This window comes from Streptopelia decaocto (genome assembly GCF_964273445.1).
Source record: "Streptopelia decaocto genome assembly, chromosome: 7".
Taxonomy (NCBI): Eukaryota; Metazoa; Chordata; class Aves; order Columbiformes; family Columbidae; genus Streptopelia; species Streptopelia decaocto.
The window spans coordinates 1446685-1471986 of NC_138661.1; positions in this window are offsets into that span (position 1 = coordinate 1446685).

Consider the following 25302-nt stretch of genomic DNA (forward strand, 5'->3'; position numbering starts at 1 on the left):
AGTTGCAGGAAGATACAAAATGTTAATAAAGGAGCATTTAATCTGACTTCTGTGTGACTCCATTTTAGACTTGATTGATCTAAGCATGAACATGACTTAGTGTGTTGAAACCAAACTCACCAGCTGTAATGAGAAGGACGCTGGTGTTGGTCTGTGATGGCTTTGTATGTTTTAATGTCAAATTAAACCTGTGCCCGTTCTCCCAAAGTCCGTGGAGCTCTGCCCAGCAGCACCAGCTGAGTGTCGCCTTGCGAACCTCCTACCCGTGGGACTCGCTAACAAAGAACAACAGGCTTGGGCTTGTTCACGTCCCCCCGCTGTTTTAAGAGGAAAACACACAGGAAAGCAATCTAGAGTGACAGAACACTTTTTAGTTCAAAAAAATATTGTTTTATGGAAGCCTAGAGCGTCAGCTGAACTGTGAACCCGAGAGGAGACGTTATGTTTTATACTCACTAACATCTCCCGTCCGGCACAGCGCTGTTAAACACCTCGGATCCACCAGGAAGCGAACATCTCCAATCAATTAAAGCAAGCTAATTCAAGGCAGCAGCATATGTCAGGCCTTTTTAATAAATGTTTCCATGATCTAGACCTTTTTATATACTGCATCTAAATTGTGTGCATCACTTCACGGCCCATTGACAACTCCGCTGCATGAGCAGCGATTTTCTGCAGTTGGTTCTGTATATATATATATATATTTATTTATTTGGTTTTTTATCTATTGATTAATTAATTGGGTATTTTCCCCCTACTGCAACAAAGCGAATCGTGTGGGCAGAACCGGGAAGCCTCCCACCAACATTGTTGCCAAAATTGTACTTGTAGCTTTCTTAAGTCAGGCTTTGCGCCCGAAAGCATTTGTGTAATATATAAGTGTAAACCCTCCATGGATGTGATGGGACCTGCTGTTGTATTCAGTCACCGGCGCACGGTTTGCTGGAGAGCTTCTCATCTTGGGTATTTTAGGAGGGGATAAGAAATGTTTCCAACCGCACTTATGGATGGGGCGAAACTGAGAAAGTGCATTTACATCAGTTGTTTCCAGTGAGAATTTGTCCTCCTGTTGGTGAATAGAAATTAAAGTAATTCATGATGTATGCTGATTTTAATTATTCTTTCTGTTTGAAGACAAACACGGAGGAATGAAGTGGTGTTGACCGTGTAGCTTCTGTTTCAATCCACTTGTTCCAATGTGTATTTAAACAGGGGAAAAAAAATTGAAATATAGTTTTCAGTTTACTCCAAAGACACTTGTGACAGTTTCTCTTCAATACCTTTGTCTGTGTTCTGTTCAAAACCAATAGTTTATAAATTCCAGATGTTCTTTAGAAGCCAATGCTGCTTGGTGCCAGTCTGGCTGCTTTTCCAGGGCAGTGAGTGCATCCCTTTCTAAATCAATGCTGCAAAACATAAGAAATATTAATATTTTCAGCCTTTGTGCAATATTATGTCCTCAGGCTGGACACTGATACTCACCAGCCTTGGACATCGTAGGGCTACCAGCACCTGAGCACAGTTAATCCCTGAGCTGGAGGAACCTAAAAAGTCCTATTGGCACCCAAGCTACTTTGACTGGGAAGGATCAATAGCACTTATTTGCAAGTGTTTAGAGTACATTATTTGCATTTGTGGAGGTAATGAAAAGACTATTGAATTTTAATGAGCATTATCTGGCTCCTCTGGAGAACTCAGATTCAACCCACAGATACTTTCGGGATGTTTCAAGACAACATTGTGGGCAAAATTCAGAGTAATTTCTGATGTTCTGCCGTTACAAAAAAAATACCTCTAAAGCCTGGATTTCCATAAACCACCCGCTTCCACAAGTTATTACAGAAACATAATAATGGGTCTATTGTACTATAAATTGTTTTGTCATTTTAAATTTCTAGTAACTGCTGAGAAGAAAAATTAAATAAATAAAATGACCTATTTTCCTCTATGAAACCAAACTTCGCTGTGAAAATGATTTTTTCTCCTGCACGTAATAACATTTAGATAAATAGATCAGCTTTTTCTCTACTACACGCTTCGGAATAAGTGATTTTACTAAATGTCCATGTAAATGTTTTAGATGGAAAAATACACAACGGGAAGTAATAAATACTGTAAGTCGGAACGGCCACATAATGCAGGATTGCTGTTCATCCCATGAGAATGCGTGTGCCGTGAACAGGTTTTGCAGGTGAGAAAGGTAGATAATAATACGTGGATATTTTAAAATAGATCTTGTAAAACAGCAGCAAGGTCGTGTTCACAGAAAAAATGCAATGTCTCAATTGCAGTGAGTTGTATTGATGTGTAGACAGAGCTGAGACATTCACATTCCTTAACTAGTTGCCCTCTTTCAATCCATTTGTATTGTTAACTGTTCTCGACTCTGCACTCCAAGAGGTTTTAAATTTTTATTTTAAATGCATGTTTCCAGACTAGTAATAAGCACCACAACTCCTTTTGTATTGATCATAATCATTTCGGTATTGAGAATGAAGCAAAGATTTGGACTCATCAAGAATCCTCCTCAACTTCTGGTAGGAAAGACGTGACCCAAGTGAATGTTGGAACTATCAGCCCCCTGTGCCTGGCGTGGAAGGTCTCCAGGAAGGAAGACGGTCAGCAAAGCTGATGTGGTCCTCACCCAGTTCTTAGTTTAGAAGAGCAAACCCTTTCAATCCGGTCTGGTTGGTTCTCTAGAAGCTGGTAGGAATAACTGGTGTTCTGCATGTGTGTGTGGTTCTTCAGGATTAGCAAATATGTTCCTATTTAGGACATTAAATGAGAAATAGTGGTGAAGTCTCCCTCTAAATAACTTGGCCATGTAATGAACAGATGCTCTGAGCAATAATCTAATCTGAGGACCAGAACCGTGAGAAAATGTAATAAAAACCGTGAAGATAGATGGACAATTACTGCGACAGGTGATGGCCAAACATAGCTCATGCCAGCAAATTGCAATTGCTTTTCCTGTAACAGCTAATTCTATAGGCAACAATAACATGGTAGGGCCCGTATGTTGGGATTTTGATGTATCTTCTACTGTAGTGACACATCACTGGTCACAACAAGGGATCACAACATGTTACAGATGCTCTTCCCCCACCCCAGAAAGCACCAGAACCTTCCCAACCAATAGATTGCTATGGTCATGCACACACCTGTTGGTTGACAGACAGGGCCCTTGACCAATGAGATGCCTTGGTTGAGAGACCTTTCTAGGCCACACCCATAAGTGGCCACAGCTCAGGTTCATGGAGGGGTAAGTGGAGCTCATTGGAGCTCCTGTTTCACTCTTTGGAGTTGGTTTTCCTGGGGCAGCAGGTCTGCAGTGGAAGACTCTTCTCCTTAGACTGGCCACTAAGCAAAGTTCCTTAGGGACTGAGACCCCTCACCAAACTGGTAAGTGACCTGATCCACCCTTGACACTCCTCACTTTGTAAGAGTGGGAACATGCACATTTTCAATCATTACTTTAGAGTTTTGGGATCCCTTGAGTTTCAATCAGCTGCATAGTAACTGAACTGACTGATATCCAACCCTGTGTTTTATGATGTTGTCAGAATGCTGAATAATTTTGGATATTTCAGCTGTTTCTCGTTGGTTTTCTGCTAAGCAGTTCTGGTTAGAATAAAGTCTGTTTGGAGCTTATTGTCTGTCCACATTGACTTTTGGGGTGCCTGCATGACACAGTGTAAATTCAATTAGAAGTGGCTAGTATGAAATATGCAATTATACGTATGGCTACAGGAAAGGATCTGTGGGAAAGATCTCAAACCAGGTACCTCCGTGGCCACAGATTGTGTGGTCCTTGCAGAAATCAGGCTGGGTAGGGATGTTTTGAGGCTCGGTCTGGGTTGATCTCAAAGCGGGTACCTGATGAACCAGCTGGGCCCTAAGGGAAAAACTCAACATCCGAGTACTTATTTTTCCCCGTAAACCTCCACAAAGGGTGTCTGAATGCACCACGGTCCCGTACCACATGTCATTTGGTCCCACAGATGGTTTGTGACATTTACAGGGTGGAGTTAAGAACCGCAGTGCAGAAGTTGGCATGTCTGGAATTATATAAGACAAAAACCCAACACCAATAAGTCTTTGTGTTGCCCGACTTCCAAAGGTTACATAAGCACTTGGTATTCTCTGTCGTTACCTTGAATGTGTCTTGCGCATCATCTGCGTTACCTGCACATGGATAACACCATTCAGCACCGCATTAAACTCTGAGAACTTTGGTGCGTGGCTGGAAATAGGGTGTCTGCCAATAGATTGACATAAACAGCGCTGGCTCTACACGTTGGAAGGTGATTGTGGGTCATCTCTGCTCCCTGCTAAGAGCGGCTGGCGCTGTTGTTTTAAATTCCTCCATTGCAATTCAGCCCCAGCTCCCGTCCCCTCGTTGCGAGCAGCCCATTCATCAGCTCGCTCATGCTGCTTCAATTAAATCCTATCGCGCTCCCAGGCAATGGAGCATCCGCTCCGGAGAGGAGTTTCAATTTGGTAAACAGGCCTGTAAATATGCTGCTGGGGATAAATTTGCCATCAGCGTGAGAGAAGTGAAGTAAAATGTGTGATTGCAGCTAGTTTTTATGTGCTAGGAGGCTGCTGAGATGTTACGGGGAGCGGGATCAATGTTTGTGCACCCTGTGCTTATCTGGAAGTTTTGTACCTATTTTATATTAGCTATTTTCAGGCAAATGTTCTGTGTCTGACTGATACTTCTCACTTGGAAAGCTACTTTTAAAATAATCTTGACCTAGATTTCTGTAATGAAAAGCAGCCAACAGCGCCAGAAAATGTTGTGCTCTTAGGGCTGTTTCATCTCCATTCCTTAAACACAGCTCATTTGAAATATATGAATTTAATCCATGTGAACGACTGATGGACAAGCACTGAGATTTTCAGCTGGTGGATTTTGGGCTGAAATGTGGTTTTGCTGGTGGAAAAAAGGGCTCTTCTTTGGCAGAGGCGATTTCTGGTTGCATCCTTGCTTGGTTTTGGAGTCGTGCTGAAGGCCGTAGCGATGCAAAGATGGTTTTTGGTGGCTCAGCATCATCCGGGAGACCAAGACAACGCTCTTCTTGCTCCCTATAACGCTGATCTTGGAGCCTCAGCAGTGGAACAGGATAATCCCTTTATTCCAGCTCACTGGCTGGGGATCAGCACTTTGCTGCCTCATTTGGGCACCTCAGGGACTGAGTGGGTGCAGTTTGGTACCTTACACCAAAATATTAGTGAGTATCTGAACCCCTTTCCTGTCTCCTCGGAGAGATCTGGATGCTGTACAAATTACATATATCAAATCAATATTCTGCTGCATCCTCATAATAGTTTTTTCTTGATAGCAACATGTCCAAGAACGAGGAAAGAGCACTTAGGAGCAAAAAGCTCTTAATTTTTAACCAGTGAATCTTGCCGTGAGTCCAGATAAGCACAGAAAACTACCAGAGTTCTGACACATTCAATGGCAAACAGAGCAGAAAACCCACAAATACAAAGAAAAGCATCTTGCTCCTAAGCTGAAGTTGTCTGGTGAGTCTCCTTCAAAACGCTGAGTTCAGCTGAACTCCTGAAACCAAGCAAATGTGCAATAAATAATTAAATTACTTCTTTATTGTCGAAGTGAGTTACCCGAAATAGAAATGTTTTCAGAAAGGATCAGCCGTGTTCACAGGAGGCAGGTGCTTCGGAGGGCATTAAAAACGCTGGTTTGGAAATAGCTTAAACTGCTTATTGCTGGCGCTGAGCAGAACGTCTCGGGGGTGGGGATCCCTCAAATGCAGCGTCGGGGGGGTCGGAGGGGTTGAAACCCACCGAGAGGTGACAAGGGGACCCGACGTGCCCAAGAGCACGTGCCGTCCCTTGGGGTGCTCAGAGCGTGCGGGACTGACCGTGTGTTCATTCAACCTACTGGATATTGGTCCGGTTTTCTCATCCCTTGGGATGCATTTCTCCAGAAAAAGAAGGAAAAAAATAATTCCAACATGTGAATTATTTCCTGGTACCATCTGTGCTCATCTTGAAATAGGCTCTGGTCCTGTGTATGTGAATATCACAGAAAGGGGAATTGAATTATTCTCTTTGCTGCTGTGCTGTTAGTGGATTACCCTGAAATCCACTGCTGCACGTTGGTTATATTTGAACATGAGTTTTCTTGTCTGTGTGTTATCCTCACAACACCTGGGGGGCACGGACAGTATGTCCATGAAGAAATAAAACAAGTTACATTAAATACTGGGTTTTTGATAGTGATGAGGTTCTCAGGACATGGGGCAGTGCTGGGGTGGGTTATGGTTGGAGTCGATGATCTGAGGTTCTTTTCCAACCAAAATGATTCTATGATCTCTCAAATCTTTCATATCAAACCAGTGAAACACTTTGCAGGTTTGTGGTTTTTTTCCTTTTTTGCTCTGGTGTCTGTCACCTGCAGAAAATGAGATTTGGTTTGGGTGCCTCATCTGTCCTGCAACCTGTCCTGCTGCGGATTGTGAAGAACGTCCCACAAGCCATTATGGGCATCCACCAAAACCAGACTTAAAATTAATCTGCAAAAGTGGTGGGTTTTTTTACTTACTTGGAATTGGTTTTAAATATCAGCATTGACTTTCAAAATCAGGGTAGAATTAAAAAGTTTGAAAAAGTTGTTCCAATGAGTGCCCAGAGAAGTGAATCACCGTGTGCCCCTAGGAACAAAACCCACGGAGCGCAGGGAGCACGGGACCATTCGATGGCTAAAGTTCATTTTATTATTAAATATTATTATTAAATCCTGTGATAAATGAAAGTAGCCCCATGTTAATAAGATAAAAGGAATAAATAAAAAAAACCAACAACACTGAAATTTGCCATCAGGCTTTATGTTAAAATCTTTCTGTGTGCACATATACAGATGCCCTGAAAGACCTAAAGACCTGTCCTCGTGTATGCTCTTAGATTTTATAGGAGATGGCATTATCCGATAGAAAACACTCTCAGCTAAGAGGAACTAAGTGCTTATGTTGTTTTTAATAGAAATCTTTTAAAGTTATAGGGCTGCATTTCACAGTTTGGTGCCTGCTGGTACAGAGCCCAACACAACCGCGTTTCATCTCCGCAGTGATTTGCAAGTGCTGCTGCAATAAAGAGAATAAAAATGCTGCCTTTTATCATAGAGCTAAAAAACTATACTTCTGATCTTTTTTTCACTTTGAGTGCATACTCCAAATGATACTAAATTACTAACATTTTGAATTATTAAAAAACCAATTCCATAAATTATTATACTAACGGTTTTTCTCACCGTGTGGATTGAGCAGGCTGTTGGAAATGCTGGAAATTGAAAGAATTGGTCTACTCCAATTCTGGAAACTAAATCAGTGGTCATCTTTGCCAAAAATACTTTTCTTTTCCTCCTTTTCCATGCATGTCGCAGTAGAACAGGTAGAACAAAAGCGCTTTTCCGGTATTCACATGTTCTTGTGGCAAATATTTGCTGTAAAAATGCACCAGAAACTTGTAAAGAAACATTGGGGAGAGAAACTAATTCTTTGCTGTATTTCCCCCCTGATTTTGAGAGCAGGCTGTGCTGCGCTTAGTTCCTACATTACTCAGCCCCATTTCTCAGGTGCGGTGATGTTGCAGACTGTTAAACTGTGTTATTTGCTTTCTGCCATTTGTGGACCCGAGTTTCCAGTCATAATTCACTGGTGTTTCCTTTCACACCCCAGCGGTATTGATGAGACAAGTAGTTCAGCGTTCCAGCTGTGAGGCACAATGCCCGCAACCATTTACCTGCCAGGAACGAACCCAGCGCTGCTCCTCTGGCCAGGATTTACCGTTCATTTCCTTGCTGCTAAAAGCCGGAATCAATAACCTCTACGCTATTTTTATCAGCCGGGTCTGGCACCGATGGGCAGATGAATCCACTCCACAATCATCAGAAGTTTTTGCCTTTTTTCATCCTTTATTTTATGGGAAACTGTCTCCAAAGGAGCAGGAAGGCTGGGCTGGCGACGCGGCTTAACTAAGCTGCCTCGGTGCTCTGGGTTTGAGGAGCAGGAAGGCTGGGCTGGCGACGCGGCTTAACTAAGCTGCCTCGGTGCTCCGGGTTTGAGGAGCAGGAAGGCTGGGCTGGAGACATGGCTTAACTAAGCCACCTTGGTGCTCCGGGTTTGAGGAGCAGGAAGGCTGGGCTGGAGACATGGCTTAACTAAGCCACCTTGGTGCTCCGGGTTTGAGGAGCAGGAAGGCTGGGCTGGAGACGTGGCTTAACTAAGCCGCCTCGGTGCTCTGGGTTTGCTGGGGGGGTCACAAAGAGAACAGTCACAATTTCACGCTCTCCTATTGCGATGAAAATTTGGAAATATGGCGAAAGACGTATTGCTGCTTTGTGAAGTGTGTCCGCTTTATCCTTTCAGCATTAGGAGCAGAAGGTACCGAACTTGCCCCAGGAGACAAACTACTGTGGTTTTTTTTACCTGATCTCTACTGGTTGCATTTATTGCATCTATTTTTCTGTAGCTACATCTAAGAAGACTCCAACAATGCATTATGGAATAGTCATTACGTCACAGCTCTGCAAATCTCAGTGTACATTAAACTGCATATAATGTAGAAAATATATCTGTCTATAGAGATATGAAATTTATTTGGGATGTGTATATATATATATGTACGTGTGTATATGTACGTGTGTATATGTACGTGTGTATATGTACGTATATACACGTATCTATACACGTGTATATGCGCGCGCGTGTGTGTATATATACGCGTGTGTGTGTATATACACACACATATATATATATATATACACACACACCCCCCTGTAATATGGGAGAAGCGGCCCTGACATTCTGGAACATGAAGTGAGAATTGTAGTTGAACCAGACTTGGGTACTTCATAGATAACTGAAGTGGCGCTGTATTTATGGGTTTTGTTTTTCTGTAGCACCAAACAAAATCCGTTTACAGGTGAACCTTTGGAAAGGTGGGTATGTTTTGCCACCATTTTTTCACTTGGCATCTTTCCTCTGGACCACATTCCTTCATTTGACTTGCACAAGTATCATAAAAGTCAGGATCAAAAATGTTCACTGAATCACAATATAAAGTGTTCCTAACTTGTCCCCGCTGTGGAACCCATTGCGATGTTTTAGAAGGAAATTAGCCCAGCGTGACGTGATCTGACAAATCCATATTGACTCTTCCTTCCTTCCGAACTCTATAATGTGCTCATTCCAGTATCTTTGTGGGATTTGAAGCTGGAGGAGGTTGAACTATAAAAACAACATTATTGAACTCATTTGTTTGGTGGTTGGTTGTTGGGGGGTTGGTGGTTGGTTGTTGGGGGTTTGGTGGTTGGTGGTTTGGTTTAGTTTGGGTTGTTGTTTGGTTTGGGGGGTTATTTTGTGGTGTTTTCTTTCTTTTTCAAACACGAGATGACTAAATTATCCCTTGAAGTAGCAAGAGAAAATGTGTGGTTTTTATTTTTATTCGAAGGCGAAAGAGCTGTTTGAATCAGTGACTGAAACTGTAGACTCAGAAGGATTTTTAAAAACTGTATTTCTACATAATCAGCTAAATCAGTCAACGAGGTTGATTTCTGATTGTGTAAGGTATTTAAAACACAGAGCAAGAATATCGCAACCATTTGCTTCTCAGGCTGAATTACTTTGGTATTTTCATTTCACTGCCTGTGTTTGACTGACACTAAGATCTCTTGCTCTTATTTTTTATGATTTTAGTATTATTGCCATTATTGCCATCTCCTAAATGGCTTTAGCATTTATTTTAAGCACAACTTACTGCTCTTTAGTTTTATTAGGAGTGATTTGAAGGCAGCGATATTGCAAACTGTGTAACACTGCGGGACAACTTCGTCCTTTATTGGCGGGTCATTGATGTGCTGGATGGAGAAATGTGAAGTAGCAAGAATTATCCAGCTGTTGTGTGTTTGCAGCTGTTAGTTGTTCAAAGGCTGATGTGGGGGGGTGGGGGAATAAGGAAAGGCTACAAATTCACAGTATTAAACCAAACACGGGAGCTGAGCCTTAGGAAACCTAAAAAGATTGAGGTAAGTCACAAGTATAGAGAGGAAAAACCACATCTATTCCAGTTGGGCTTCTTGGTTACTCTTTTAAGCATCATCTGGCTGAGTCAGCTGGATGATTTTATCTTCTTCCTTTTGATATAAAAAATAAAACTGAACTAAAAAAGTGATATAGTGTTGTATTTATGAGCTGTGCAGTTCCTGCTGGTCCACGTGCATGTGTCTCCAGCCTCAGTCACATCCACTCTGTCATATATAGATATATACACATACACACGCGCGTGCTCACACGCGCACACGGACACATGCGCGCACACACACCTGCGCTCACACACACACGTGTGCACGTGCACGCACATGCACGCACACGCACAAACTCACGTGCACGCACACACTCGCGCGCAGACGCGCACGCACACACGCACACACACACGAGCGCGCAGACGCGCACGCACACACGCACACACACGAGCGCGCTCACATGTGCGCGCACAAGCGCACACATAGGCAGGCACACACACTCACGCGCACAGACACAAGCGCTTCGGCGTGCACACGCACGCGCTCACACACATGTGCGTACACAAACTTGCACGCACACGCGCGCACACACACGCGCGCAAACACGCGCAAACACAAACATACACGCTCATGCGCTCACACATACGCGCGCGCTCACATGTGCACGCGCGCACACACACACAGACACACACATACGCGCTCACGCGCACACACGCGCGCTCTCACACACATAGATGCGTGCGCACACAGATACGCGGGCACGTGCTCACACACACGCACACACACACACATGCACACGCTCAAACGCGCGCGCCCACACACCTACTCGCATGCACACACACATGCACGTGCGAGCACACACTCATATGCGCACACACACACACATACACGGGCACGCGCTCTCACACACATACGGGCACACACACATGCATGCACACACGCGTGCGTGCACGCACGTGTGCACTCACATGCGCGCGCACACACATACACAGGCACACACACTCGCGTGCGCACACAGAAACGCGCACACACACGTGCATATGCAAACTCGCGCGCACGCACTCACACACATGTGTGCGCACACACATCCACGCAAACACACACATACGCGCACACACGCGTATGCGCTCACACACACGTGGGCGCATACACATATACGCACACACACACATACACGCGCACGCACTGTCACACACATATGCGCGCACGCACTCACTCGCACGCACATACGCGCGCACAGGTGCGCGCTCGCACACATACTCGCGCGCACACATAGGCGCAAACAGACACATGCGCGCTCACAAACACATATACGCGCATGCACACACTCGTGTACATGCAGATACACATACGCGCACGCACACACACGCGCTCACACACGCACATATACGTGTATGCGCACGCGCACACGCATACGTGCACAAACACGCGCGCACGCACAAACACACTCACTCGCACACACGTGCATGGACTCATGCGCGCAGACACATATACGTGCGCACGTACTCGCACACACATACGCGCCGGCACACACATACGCGCCCGCACACACGCGCGCACGCACACGCGCACATATACGCGGGCACGCACTCACACACACGCGCGCACACATATACACGCAAACATACACATACGCGCGCGCGCACACTCATATACACGCACTCGCACTCACATACACATACGCGCACGTGCTCACACACACACGCGCGCACACACTTTCGCGCGCACACAAGCGCGCAAACACACTCGCGTGCACGCACACACACGCGCGCACGCATTCAAACACGTACGTGCACACGCACACACACAAAAATATACGCGCGCACTCACACAGACATACAAGTGCGCATGCACTCACACAGGCATACGTGCATGCACGCACACACACAGACATGCACGCGCGCGAACACGCGCGCTCACACGCGTGCATACTCACACACATACGTGCGCGCACACAAACACGTACGCGCGCGTAGACGCACATACGTGCGCGCGCACACAGACATACGCGCGCGCACGCCCAAACACGCTCGCGCACACACATACACGCAAACACAGACATATGCACGCACACACATACACACGCGCACGCACTCACACACATACAACGCGTGCGCACACACACGCGCGCTTGCACTCACACACACTTACGCCCGCACGCGCTGACACACACATGCGCACACACACATACGCACGCACTCACACAGACATACGCGCGTGCGCGCACATACGCGCAAACACACGCGCGCGCTCACACACGTGCGTACTCACACACATGCGCGCGCGAACACATACGCGCGCGTACACGCACATACGTGCGCGCACACACACGCGCGCACACAGACATACGTGCGCACGCCCAAACACGCTCGCGCACGCACACGCGCGCACGCACAAACGCTCGAGCGTGCTCACGCATGCGCGCACACACAGACATACGCGCGCGTGCCTAAACACGCTCGCGCACACACGCAGACGCACACACACGCATACGTGCGCGCACACTCACAAACACGCTCGCGCGCGAGCCACACAGGCGCACACGCATACGCACACACATGTACGCGCGCGCGTAGAAACAGCTGTGAGGGACCATTACAGTCAAACTGTCCCTCTTCCAGTTCGCGTGGGCATTGTATAGTCTTTCAATATTAATAATGGTATGGAATTAATTATTCTAACAACCAAGCTACTGTAAACACATTGTGATATGCAGTTCTCACATTCTTTTGTAATGGAGTTAATTATATTTTGCTTTGAGGTCTTACGTAGCTAAAATTAATGATCCTCAAGCAAGAAATTCCGCAGGTGTCCTGGAGAAGACTTGGCTCTTCAAGCAGGACTTACCCTGTGATCCAGCAACTCTGGTTTACCTGAAGAAAGAGTATACGTGAACTGCTGCATGTCCACAGATTGTTCTGTTACAGCCAACAGAGCAGGGGCTGTTCTCCTGTGAAAAGTCCATACTGCTTTGTTTGTGCGCTGGTTTTCATTAACACACACATAGAAAGACAAACGAAGAATATGTCCAAAGCTGCTGCCCATGAAACCAGAGTCTTCTGTCTAAGCATGTATTCCTCCTTTTTTTAGACCTACCTTGCTGGTCTCAGTTAAAAACAAAACCCAACCCTAAAAACCCAAACCAACACCAACAAATGAAGCCAACAACACCAACTTCCCCATTATTAACCTTGCTGGCTTCTCTGCTTTCCTTTAGATGACCTCTCCAACTTTCTAAAAGTATTAGGACAACGCTGGAAACCAGTTGCCATGAAGTGTTAACGCAGCTTCGCTTCAAAGTGCAGTGGCGGTTCACAAACCTCCCGAGTGTCGTCCTCTGGGACACTCGGCTCCTTTCATCTCTGGTGGTTGATTTCAGCAGATTCCATCGTCTCACATCTGTCTCGCTGACAAAGATAAAATCCTCATTCCACCTACGGCAGCAAAAAAAGTTCCCTGCTGGTTACATCTGCATTTTCCACGTGCTCTTCCTCCCACTAAAGCCTCGTATTCTGGTTTTAAGACATGATGCTGCTGCTGCTCACTGGGCCCTGAATCCTCCTTGTTCCGTTTGCCTTATCTATCTCATTCCCATATTCCCTTTTTGCCCTGCTACCTCACTTCTATTGCATCTGTGGGATGATGTGCGTGCACGCACATCCTTGAACATTTCCTAAATCTTATAAATAATTACATTGGCACGCTTAATCACGCCAAAGATCACTCTCCGCTTTAGACGAGAAGTTCTGGTTATCCAGAGCCTCTGGTGTGTTTGACAAACACGGTCCAAGTATGGGAGTGAACACCAAAGCCCACGGGCCATAAAACACCTTTGGGTTCTCACCATGACAGTGCAAGGGTCAATGAACTTTACATTACAGACTTGTTCTTGCTTTCAGACACCTCTCAGAGAGCTGGGAGGTTCCACAAGCTGGTGTCGGTCATGACAAATGTGCGCGCTGAGCGGAGCACTCAAACTATACACGAGAAATCATGGCTCCAGGAGCACCTTGATGAGTCTGGGGAACACCAGAGATCACCTGCTGTCCACGTAGTCAGTGAAACAAATTAATGGAAAGGTTGCTGGAATGATCAAAATCTGTTAAATATGTTTTGAGTAGCTAATAATGTCCCTTCTTTGTTGGAAGTGATTCTTTTTCATTGAGCAGATCTGAACAGTTAATAAGGGGCATCTTTGCTCATTCTGTTCCTCAGCACCAAGTCACAGTCAAAGAGTGAAATTATTCTGTGCTTAAAAAGAAAACAGAACAATATGTTAAACTTGAGTTGTAAGTAATAATGTGTTTTCTGAAACAGTCCTTTTAGAAATTGTGTTTTCTCAAATCCTTGAATTATGCAGCATATTCAAAACGTGAAAGCAGCCACAACTTCATGCTCTGACCAAATAACTGCTATTTTAGTAACAAACAATCTTCACATCAATGGGACAAAATAGACACTTACAAACATTCTAGAGTGAAATTTACAGATCTGAGTTAGGGTAAACTAGGAATGGCGTGTTAGTTATAAAGAACCATCAATTTGCATAAAATGACATCGCATAGTAATTGCTTTTTATGCATTTGTGGTGTCACAGTTCTCACCATATTAAAGTTTTTATCACTTGTTTTGTTGTCTGAGCTCGTGCCACAATTACATTTGCAATTATGTACCTGCTGCTTCTCACCAATAGTCAACATCTATTGCTAATACTCCATGTTAAAGTTATCCTTTGAAATTATCATCACCACTTCTATTTTAGCAATAGTAGCATCGGCCCCAGCTTAGAGGAAATGCATGTGAGCTATGGGAAGCCTGACCTTGGAGAGGGGAATCTTAGGTCTGACTAATCGAGGCTTTTTACGTAGACATTCTTGCTCATTTTTCCTGAAGAAATCTTTGGTCAGGTATCTTTTCAGAAGATATCTGAGCAGCAGCATCTCCTCCTCAGGTCTTAGGACCACAAATACCTGTTTCTAGTCTGGGCAGAGAGAGACTTTCTCAACCCTCACTTTAAGATGTGCGATTTTTCATGTGATAAATTTGGGCTTTTTGCCCTTCTTACCGCCTTTTCCCGTTGACGTATCCAATGTGAGTATTGATTCCCGGGGACAGCTGCTGTCAGTTCAAGCAGACAGCATGGGTTTTCCTGATGTCCTTCAACTGCAGAACGACAAATGCTTCTTTCTTTGGGGTCCACCAGAAATGTCTGTTTCAAAAAAATGGATGCAATTTGTAATCACTGTATCTTTGAAATTGGTTCCCCCATCATTACAGAAACAAGATGATATCAAATTAATGTGAAATACATAGAATTAAATTAATCAGAGATCCAAATACGATCACATGCAGAAAAACTTTAAACTTAAACAAGATGAAAATCCATCTAAGCTTTTTGCCTGTATCACAGAACCACAGCATGGACTGGGTTGGAAAAGCCCTCAGAGATCATCAAGTCCAACCCTTGGTCCAACTCCAGCCCATTGACCAGATCATGGCACTAAGTGCCATGTCCAGTCTCAGTTTCAAACCCTCCAGGGCCGGTGAGTCCAGCCCCTCCCTGGGCAGCCATTCCAATCCTGACCACTCTCTCTGCACAGAATTGCTTTCTCATCTCCAGCCTCAGTTTCCCCTGGCAGAGTTGAAGCCCATGGCCCCTTGTCCTATTGCTGATGCCTGGGAGAAGAGCCCAATCCCCCCCTGGCTAGAACTGCCCTTCAGGTAGTTCTAGAGAGTGCTGAGCTCAGCTCTAAGCCTCCTCTTCTCCAGACTAAACAAGCCCAGCTCCCTCAGCCTCTCCCCATAGGGCTTGTGTTCCAGTCCCTTCCCCAGTCTTGTTGCTCTTCTCTGGACCCGCTCCAGCACTTTAATCTCTTTCCTGGAGATATGCTTTAGATATTTCCATTTACCAGCCAGGTTACTGCTGCATCAAATTAACGTGAAATACATAGAATTACATTAATCAGAGATCCAAATTCGATCACATACAGAAAAACTTTAAACTTAAACAAGATGCCTGTACGTTTTTCTTCACGTAAGAAGTCTGTGGTTTCAGTACAGCGAACGTTTCAGCTTGGGGGAACCATAGTCACCTGCAGAGGGGACGGGTTTTGTCTCCATGTTCCAGGAGAATCCATATCTACTTTCCTGAATTACCGGCTGCATTAAATGCACTCTGGGAAAAAACTACACCAATTTCTCCTGCAGCAGAGCATGATAAATTTCACTTACCCATAACAAAGCCGTATCTTAGGTATCAATTCCCATTCTCTCTTCTGGATGATCCATCATTTTCAGGACAGGCCAATCTTGCTCAAAGATTCTTCTCCCTGCCAAAGCTTTCGGATGCATTGCTCCGGAATTTTGATAGATGAATGCCTGTAGGGTATGAAGCATTTTCATCCTTTAAATGTTAAAAACTACAAAACAAGGTATATTATACATAATAACTCCTCCACTATCTCCTAAACATTAAAATGTAGAGAAGATTTATGCAAAAAATCGCACTACTAGTATTACTGAGGCTAGTAAGCAATTCTTGGATAAATTATGTTTTAATATCATATAGTCTTGATAAAAAGGGATGACAACTCTCTCCCAAGCTTAGTTCTTAGGAGGCCTGGCTTTCAAAACCTGCCCAGGGGAAGAGTTTATCTTCAGTTAACTTACGTGGGGGATGCTCTGTAACTATGAGCCCTTTATGTCATTTTAAGGTACGTTTGGCTGGAGAAACCTTTCACAGCCAAATAAAACTGCTTGTAGAGCAGTGCTGGTAGCCAGACCCACTCCACAGAAAAGCATCTGCTGCTCCAGTCCAGGCTGCAGAAGCCAAATGAGGTTCTAAAGCCAAATTTAATGACTTTGTGGGAATGGAGCAATAATATCCTATGCAAATATTTACTGTTGGGTTTGTATAATGAAGTTATTCATTCTAATTTATTAATCATGGAAAGAAAAGAGAAAGTAGCTGTAAGACACCAGAAGTAACGAGACAGAATAATATAGGTTTATGATTTCATAGGCAAGAAGAAACAGCGAACAAGAAGGTGCTTAAAGCTGGTTTTTCTAAGTCTTCATAAAAAAAAAACCCAAACAAACAAAAAACCACCCATGAATACAAATTAGGTTCTCCTGAGAATTAATATTAACGTAACTAACAACACCACAATGCAGAATCAGTGCAACACTATTTATCTGAGTTATAAATATTCAGCTCATCAAGACCCGGCGAAACCCATCTGAGCACTTCAGGAACTAAACACAGCAATTTCTAAACCATTAGTGATTACCTTGGGAAACTCAGAACAGGCTGGAAAGGTCCCCAAGGAGCAGGAAAGAGCAAATACAGGACCTCTCTTTAAAAAGGGAAAAGATAAGGAGAAAGCTATAGACTTATCAGCATAACCTCTGTAAAGACGGCCACTGAAACACTGCTTAGAGATCTATTTATGAGCTCTACAAGAGGAGGAAGATGATCAAATATCCACTGTGATTTTCTCCAAGGCAGTAGTGTCAAGCCAACACATTTTCTGTTATCATAAGAGTAATTGGAGGGAGAGGAAAGAGTCACTATGTTTGCTCTAGCGGCTCTTTTTACATAGTTGTACCTGACACCCCCATGAATGAAACACGATGAAGGTGAAACCATCGGACTATTGATGGGCCATCAGCTAAAACACTCCGAGATTAGTTCTCAGCATCTGTTTTAGGGCATGTGAAATGTGTCTTGCCAAGGGTTGTCCTGGATTTAGTGGTCTTAAATACTTCCCTTAGCATGCAGATGAAGAAGCAGAAAATCTGGGACATCATAATGTGTGGTTGTGAAACCATCGCTAGTGACGCCACTAAAGATCTTTAAAATGCCTGACAAAAATATCCTGAGGATTGCTTAAAGCTTTTGATCCTGTTTTAGAGCAGAGAGATAGAAAAGATGACCTCCCAGGGTCCCTTTGAGATGCGGCCATGTCACTCTTGAACTTGGATAATTTATTAAAGTGGTTGGAAAAATCTGTCTTGTCATGACACTGATGGGGATTATCTGCTTTGGGGAAGACTGTTGTTCATATTTATAGAAATGATGACATTAAGGAGACAGATACATTCCAATAACGCTGCCGCTGCAAAGGGGGAACCGGGTTATAAATGGAGAGCCACCAGTTCATGTGATTACCCCGACAGACATGGTAAGAAATGAACAAGAACATAGAAATTATTGGGACAACGAATCAGGGGAGGAGATAGGACCAGTTAAAATTAAAGTCGGGTGTTTATACATCTCTCAAAGGTTCTATATTAAGAATATATTCTGTTTCCTTCATTAAATGGAAGAAGTTTCTTACTTGATTAGTAGCTGTCGGTGATCTGTCTGGCTGCAACAGAGCAGACGTAGGGATGTGAAGAACTGGTCCCAGCAGGGGGGCAGCAGAGTCATCTCTGCCCACCGATGAGCTTCGGGGTGGCCAAACACCAGAGGGCACCTTTTGGAATATATACAGAATTCGCATGGAAGGATTTATTTGTGTGCTCGTTTCTAAACCACCCAAGCAGCCTCTCTTCTTCATGGGGTACACGGTAGCTTATTAGTTAACATATTTAACATTTCTGAAATCAGATGTGAATAATGGTCTTGGATTCCTACGCTACTTCTTTACATACTGGAAACACGATTCAATTTTAATTCTATTTCAAATGTCTTTTCTCTGACCTTGGATGAATTTCCCACCCACGTAATGAGAAGAGCAGCATTTCTTACCTGTCCCCTTGTGCTTGAGGTGCAGAACAGGTCGCAGTACCAGGAGTCGCTCCGGTCTCCGCTGAGATGACTCGGTTGCCTTGGCTGAGGCATCTGCAGAATTGCAATAATAATTATTGATATTAAGTAAGAAAAATTGCTATTTGGCATAAAAAAAATTCTGAAGCATGAAATTTTAGCTGACGATCTTGAACTCCGTTGCCATTTTGGAACTTCTTGAGACTTGTTTTACCATTTATTTTCCTTATTTGCTTATCATATTTTGCGTCAATAGAGTCATTTACAGGGGCCTAGTAGAATTCTTGGCCTTTACAAATTAGTGTTATGGAATATCACCTACTTCTTTCAGTCTCAAGCAGCAATCTTCATGATGAATGACATTTAATGAGACTTAATGGCATAACGCACTTATTTGTTTTATAATCTCTGCCATGCAAAGCACTGCACGATGGAAAAATGACATTTTTTATGGTACCTACGAGATTCAGAAAGAAAATGTAGGAAACCATGCTACTTCCATTCTGTCAGTCACATTCATTAAAGCAATTACATTGAATTGAAATCAACTTCAGAAGATCTTCCACATGCTTCAAACAGTGTATTTCCCTACAGTCTTTTGTTGTTGCTATTCTTTTGACATTACTGCCTGATCCGTTAAGAAATTATTATTAATGACACTTAAGAAATGAGTTTAATAGCCCTGAATGCTTGAACTGATTATTTATTAGAATATCGGAAAGGTGAACACAGATTCTTGATTCTCTTTCATGAGGAGAGACCCCAGTCCCATCCACACAACGCTCGTCACTGCGGTGCCAGGATAAATAATAATCCCTCAGTTTGATCACCTCTCAAGGCTCTTCATAAATGTGGCTTTATCTCTTCACATTAATGAAGCAGGTTAAGCAAAAGGAGCGTTTGTGCTCCAACAATTTAGCTGAAATCTAGTGCTGAATAAAGGGGAAATCACACACTCTGCATACCCTCAGTTCTGTTTGTCTTCTGAGTCAAGACCATTTACCGAGAAAATGTGTTTTTGCTGACCAAAGAGCTGATAAAAAGGTCTTCTGATGAGCAGATTAATGTCTGCGGTCACGGCGATCAGCAGTGAAACGCGTCTCACAAACATGCGTAACGCAAAGCAGAGATTTAAACGTTAACTCGAGCAGCGACAAAAGCGAACATTAGTGACAATCTTTATAGCTGCTTTGGTATCTGAAGCATTTGCAGCATCTGGAACAAACATAAGCTTTTAAAGTAATGAAACTATGGGCAAAGACAGATACCCAGATTTCAACGATTCTCTTGGTACAAATATTAATTAAATGGAGGCTAAGAGTTTCCTTTTTATTGGCTATTAGCTGCAGATTGCAGTTCTAGTTACACTTTTTGGTCTATAGCTGTTACAGGCCATGGGTTTTGATGCAGGAAATTTCTATTAATATATATTATCCCTATATAGAGCCATAGATAGAGCCATAGCTCTATATAGCCTATATAGAGCACTGGGTACCAGAGGCCTGAACGGGGACGCAATAGCTGCCGGGCTGCTGACCAGCAACCCAGCAGCAATAGAACAACGGTGAATAGAAGGCAATATTTTGGCCATAATGAACACTCCACTTCCAAAAACCAGGTTTGGAAGTCGAATAGAACAATGGGATGAGCTGTGTTTTACCCTCTGTCCATGCTTCCCCTCGGAAGCGTTTCCAAAGCAACACTAAATAGCACCCCTGTTGAGACAACACTATATTGCACTCCCGCGGAGAGGAATTTGCATTTCATTTGCAGATTATTATACCTGAGGCTTAGTCTAAACTGCTTTCAAATTTCCTTTGCTCCTATTGGGTATTCATGTCTGTGCCCAGATAGAATTTAGGAACTTGAAATTATGCTCCCATCACGTCCATGGCCATATGTTTCACCGTAAGAAGTTGGAAATAAGAAATGCCCGTCATTTTGCACAAATAGCTCATGTAAAATGGACAGATTAATAAGTCCAGGAAGAGCCACATTCTCTCTCATCTACACGGATATACTTCCCGCGGAGCACAATGGGGCTGCAGAAAGTAACTGGCTATCACATTTAAAAGTCAGGTTGAGTTTGTTTGGGGAAAATATATATATTTCAGAGAAACTCAGAGGATCACGGAACTGCTGAGGCTGGAGGCAGCTCTGGACATGTTCCTTCAGCCAAGAACAGCGAGCGCAGTTGTTCAGCTCTGTAAGATGCTCAGGACTTACAGCAAGTTTAACATTCAAATTACTTAAATGATATCACCCTACACCCTCTGACAACAGCCTTATATTGTCCCCAAGTGGCCAGCCCCTCCTTCCATGATCTATAAACTCTCCTCTTCCACTTGAGCTTACCCAGCAGTCCCTGTTTAACCACACGGGTCTCCTGGCTCCCTTCCTTGACTTCCTACATGTCGGGATTCTCTGATCTTGTGCCCGGTAGAAACAGACCGTGAACACCAACCAACTATCTTAGACCCCTTTACATTCAAGCAGCCTTGCCCATGGGATTTCCCCCAGCAATTGCCTGAAAAGGCCAAAGTTTGCCCTGCTAAAGTCCAGGGTTGCAATTCTGCTTGCTATCCTGCTCCTGCCACATGAGATGCTGAACTCCACCATCTCATGGGCGCTGCAACCCAGGCAGCCCTCAACCTTTACTGCTTCGACCAGACCCTCCTTGTTAGTGAGGATGAGATCCAGCAGTGCTCGTCTTCTAGTCGGCTCCTCCACCCTTTGCATGAGAAAGTTATCATCAAGGCATTGGAGGAACCTCCTGGACTGTGTCTGGCCAGCCGAGTCGTCCTTCCAACAAACGTCAGGGAAGTTCAAATCCCCCACCACAACCAGGGCCTGTGACTGTGGGGCTGCTCTCAGCTGTCTGGAGAGGCCTCATCAACTTCCTCACCCCAATCTGGTGGCCTGTGATAGACACCCAAACAGTATCACCCCCACCAGCCTGTCCCTTAATTCTCACCCATAGACTCTCAATTTGCTCCTCATCCGTGCCTGGACAATACTCAATACATTGTAGTTGCTCTCTCACATAAAGAGCAACTCCACCACCTCGCCTGGCTGGGCTGTCTTTCCTGACAAGGACACAGCCACTAGTTTGCTGAACCACTTGGCGTTTGTGAATAAGTGCAGTTAATAAGCCTCTGTTTTCCCAGTGATGTGCAAAACCACCCATCAGGTGAGGCAAGTAACTCCTGTCTTGTTTATTTTATTTTTTATGTCATCACAATAACATGATTAGGAAGATATTCTTTTAATAGTTGATACCCTATCGAATATTTTAAAGGGAAAATGGCTGATTTCACATTCTAAACCATGCTTGGAATATGTCCATTTCAACAAAGAATTTCATTAAGAAATCAAAAAAATGGAAGTACTACATCTTGGGTAACTAAGTTCTGAAATACGTGAGTGCTGTGGGAGGTTGCCAAGTCAGGCGCTTAGTTTGGTTTCCATTATGGAAAACTAAATGATATTATTGCTGCTGTTCTGGCAGGTTTTCGCATCCAAGTGAAAATTCGATACGTGCTGGAGAAAGTAGGGAAAATGTATTTCTGCACTAGGTGTGTTTTACGGTAAGAAGCCTGTGCACTGTGTTCGTTACTTTCTCTTCAATACAGAGGTAAAGAGATATTAGAGTGAAATTTCAGCTGTGGGAGGATGAATTAGGATGATGCTCCTTTCTCATCCAGGCTGGGCAGGACCCAGGGTTTGACAAGGCAGGCGATCAGTTCTATCCTGAACTTCCCCCGAGATCAGAGTGGTTGCTAAAATGCAAAAATGCAAACTCCCAAGACCTGTTCCAGTCCCAAATCCGCAGGATTTCAAGTGGAATGAGCGAGGAGGTGGGATGTACATGCTGCCACGTACGACACGCAGGGACGCAGGACCGAGTCTCTGCAGGGGACACAGACGTGGACGTGGCCCCTTGTTTCTGAGACCTCCCCACAGATGAACCAGTGCGCTGTTTCCCTAAGCTATAAACATTTGGACTCTGACAATGATAGCGGTTGTGTTTTGCTCTTCAGCTGACAAAACTGCAGCCAATTTAAAGACTGAGATACAGTGGTTTTCCAAAGTAGCAGTGGAGACCTCACCTATATGAACTGTCATCCCTTTACAGCTGTTTTCCTTAGGAGAAAGAATGGTAATATTTGCTCTGTAAGATGCCCAGGACTTACGGTAAGTTCAACATTCAAATTACTTGAATGATATTTCTGATCACCCTTCAGCTTTCCATTCTGTACATGACACGGACATCACCGTGTCCTGCCACCGCCTGACCGCGGAGCAAGGGACATCTGCAGAAATAGAAAACATCTTCCTTCTCTAAGATAAAGGATAGAAAATGGAACCTATTTAATTCACAATAATTATCCCTCCCCTCTGTGTGGTTGTGGCTTTGTTGTTTGTTTTTTAATGCAGAGAAGAACTAGATCCTATTCCACGAGAGAAGACTCGGGTTCACAGTTATGTTCCTGAACCATAGGAGTGTTGTACAGCTTTATGGACCTTAATTGAAAGGAAAGAAGCCAAACGCTGCTTAACTGCACAAAACCACGAAAGCTTATTATTAATAATAAGCTATTAATATAGTTACACACCAGCTTTTAACCCCAGGTATAGCTGGAGTTATTTATTGAGGTAGCCAGTCTCGTGAAATTTCAGTAGGGTTTGGTGAAAAATATAAGATAGCCCTGAAAAGGAAGAATCCCCCCGCTCCTTATCTAAGGGACAGTCAGCGGTCAGATATGAATTATTCTGTCCCAGTGACTCCCCATGGTTTTGTTTTTAAGGTGCCACAGCTTCCATGGAAGGAACAAATGGTGCTCCCAGAACTCTGCCAGCCTGGAGAAGATCTAATGCACGGTGCTACTGAAAACCTGTTAGAGGTCCTATGACAAATAAATAGGGTATACAATACTAAAAGTACATTTTCTCATTCCCCATTTACTTCCCAAGGAAAGTGGGTTTTTAATCCCTTCCCCAAAATAATCATGGAACATATAAACCTACTGAATCACTGAAAGACCATTGAACACCTTACAAATGAAATACAGAGATCTAAATAAATTTGGAGGAGCATTATTCTAACATCTTTTAAAAAATGTGTCAAGTATAACATTTCTGTCTTACTGCCTGTTACATTACCCGGCCATTAAAGATGTGTTATCTTTTGAAGGAACAGCAGAGATTAATGACCCGAACGAGAATGATGAATTCACTGCAGGATGAGGCAGACTTCTGAAACAAGCTGGCAAACAGAGGACAGAAATACTTAAACTAGATAAATAATGGAACAAGAAGGTCAAAAAAGGAGAAATTAACAGGCTGTTATTTTAAATTATTTGAATTCCATGCCTTACACTTAAAAAAATATATTAACCCATTATGTATATATTTATATTTTCTCTGTGCTAAATTTCCCCCACAAGGAAATCTCTTCCTTCCGCAATGTTAATGTTGTATTGAAAAAGATCTATATTGCAGTAGAAGGCGAGGCTGCTTCGGATGAGACCTGAGATGGAGCCTGTGAATTGCAGAGGGGACACCAGCATGGGGACGAGGGGTTCGGAGCATCGGGCTTGTCCGTCTGTCCCGCACCCGTCCCGCCGCTGCCATGGGGGGTAACGCGCCAGAGCAGCTGCTTCCAGACAACCACGCTTTGCTTTTGGTGTTCAATCATCTTTGTACGCTGTACATTAACTGCAGTAGCTGAAACTGAAATCTGTTACATAAAGGATATTAATGTGGTTAATAAGACAAGCAATTGCCCACCCGTGGCCCTAGACATATCCAATAAGTCTTTAATGACTTTTTTCTTTATTATTATTGCAATTTGCTACTATAAAACCACTAGGCCAATTTATGTCCATTTCATCTTTATCAGGAGGATTTCTGATGCAAGCAGTTTTAAATACTGGCAGTTTTTTTGTAACGTTTGGGTAAGTGATCTTCCCAAGTGGCACCGACCAGTTGCAGGGTCAGTTTGCTCCCAGATTCATTTAACTCTGTTCAGAAGAACCTATTTGCATTTATGGCCAGGAGTGTGCACTGTAAGGCCATAAGGTGCATAAAGCTCAAGCAATTACTGGGGCTTAAGGGCGAGCGGTGACACCTGCAGGTGACACAGGTGACACAGCCGTGTCCCGTTGCACAGGGACCTTCTGCCTCTCCGAAGCCGCAGGAGCCGTTCCAGCTGGACAGGACACACGTTGCTCCATGACAAACCAACACTCTACGCTCCTCCGCTAGCACTGGATACGGATGCAGAACAGTTCACCGGCGGCTTTGTTCCTTCAGCTCAAGCCCAAGACTGGAAAAGCAGGACTTTGTTCCCTTGCTGGGAACTGCAGTGAGGAGGAACAAACATCAGGAGAACAAAAATAAATAGGTATAAGTAAGTTGGTGCTGTGATGGAGTCAGAGCCAAAGGGAAGCGCGATAGCGGGAGAGGAGGGGTGGTGAGC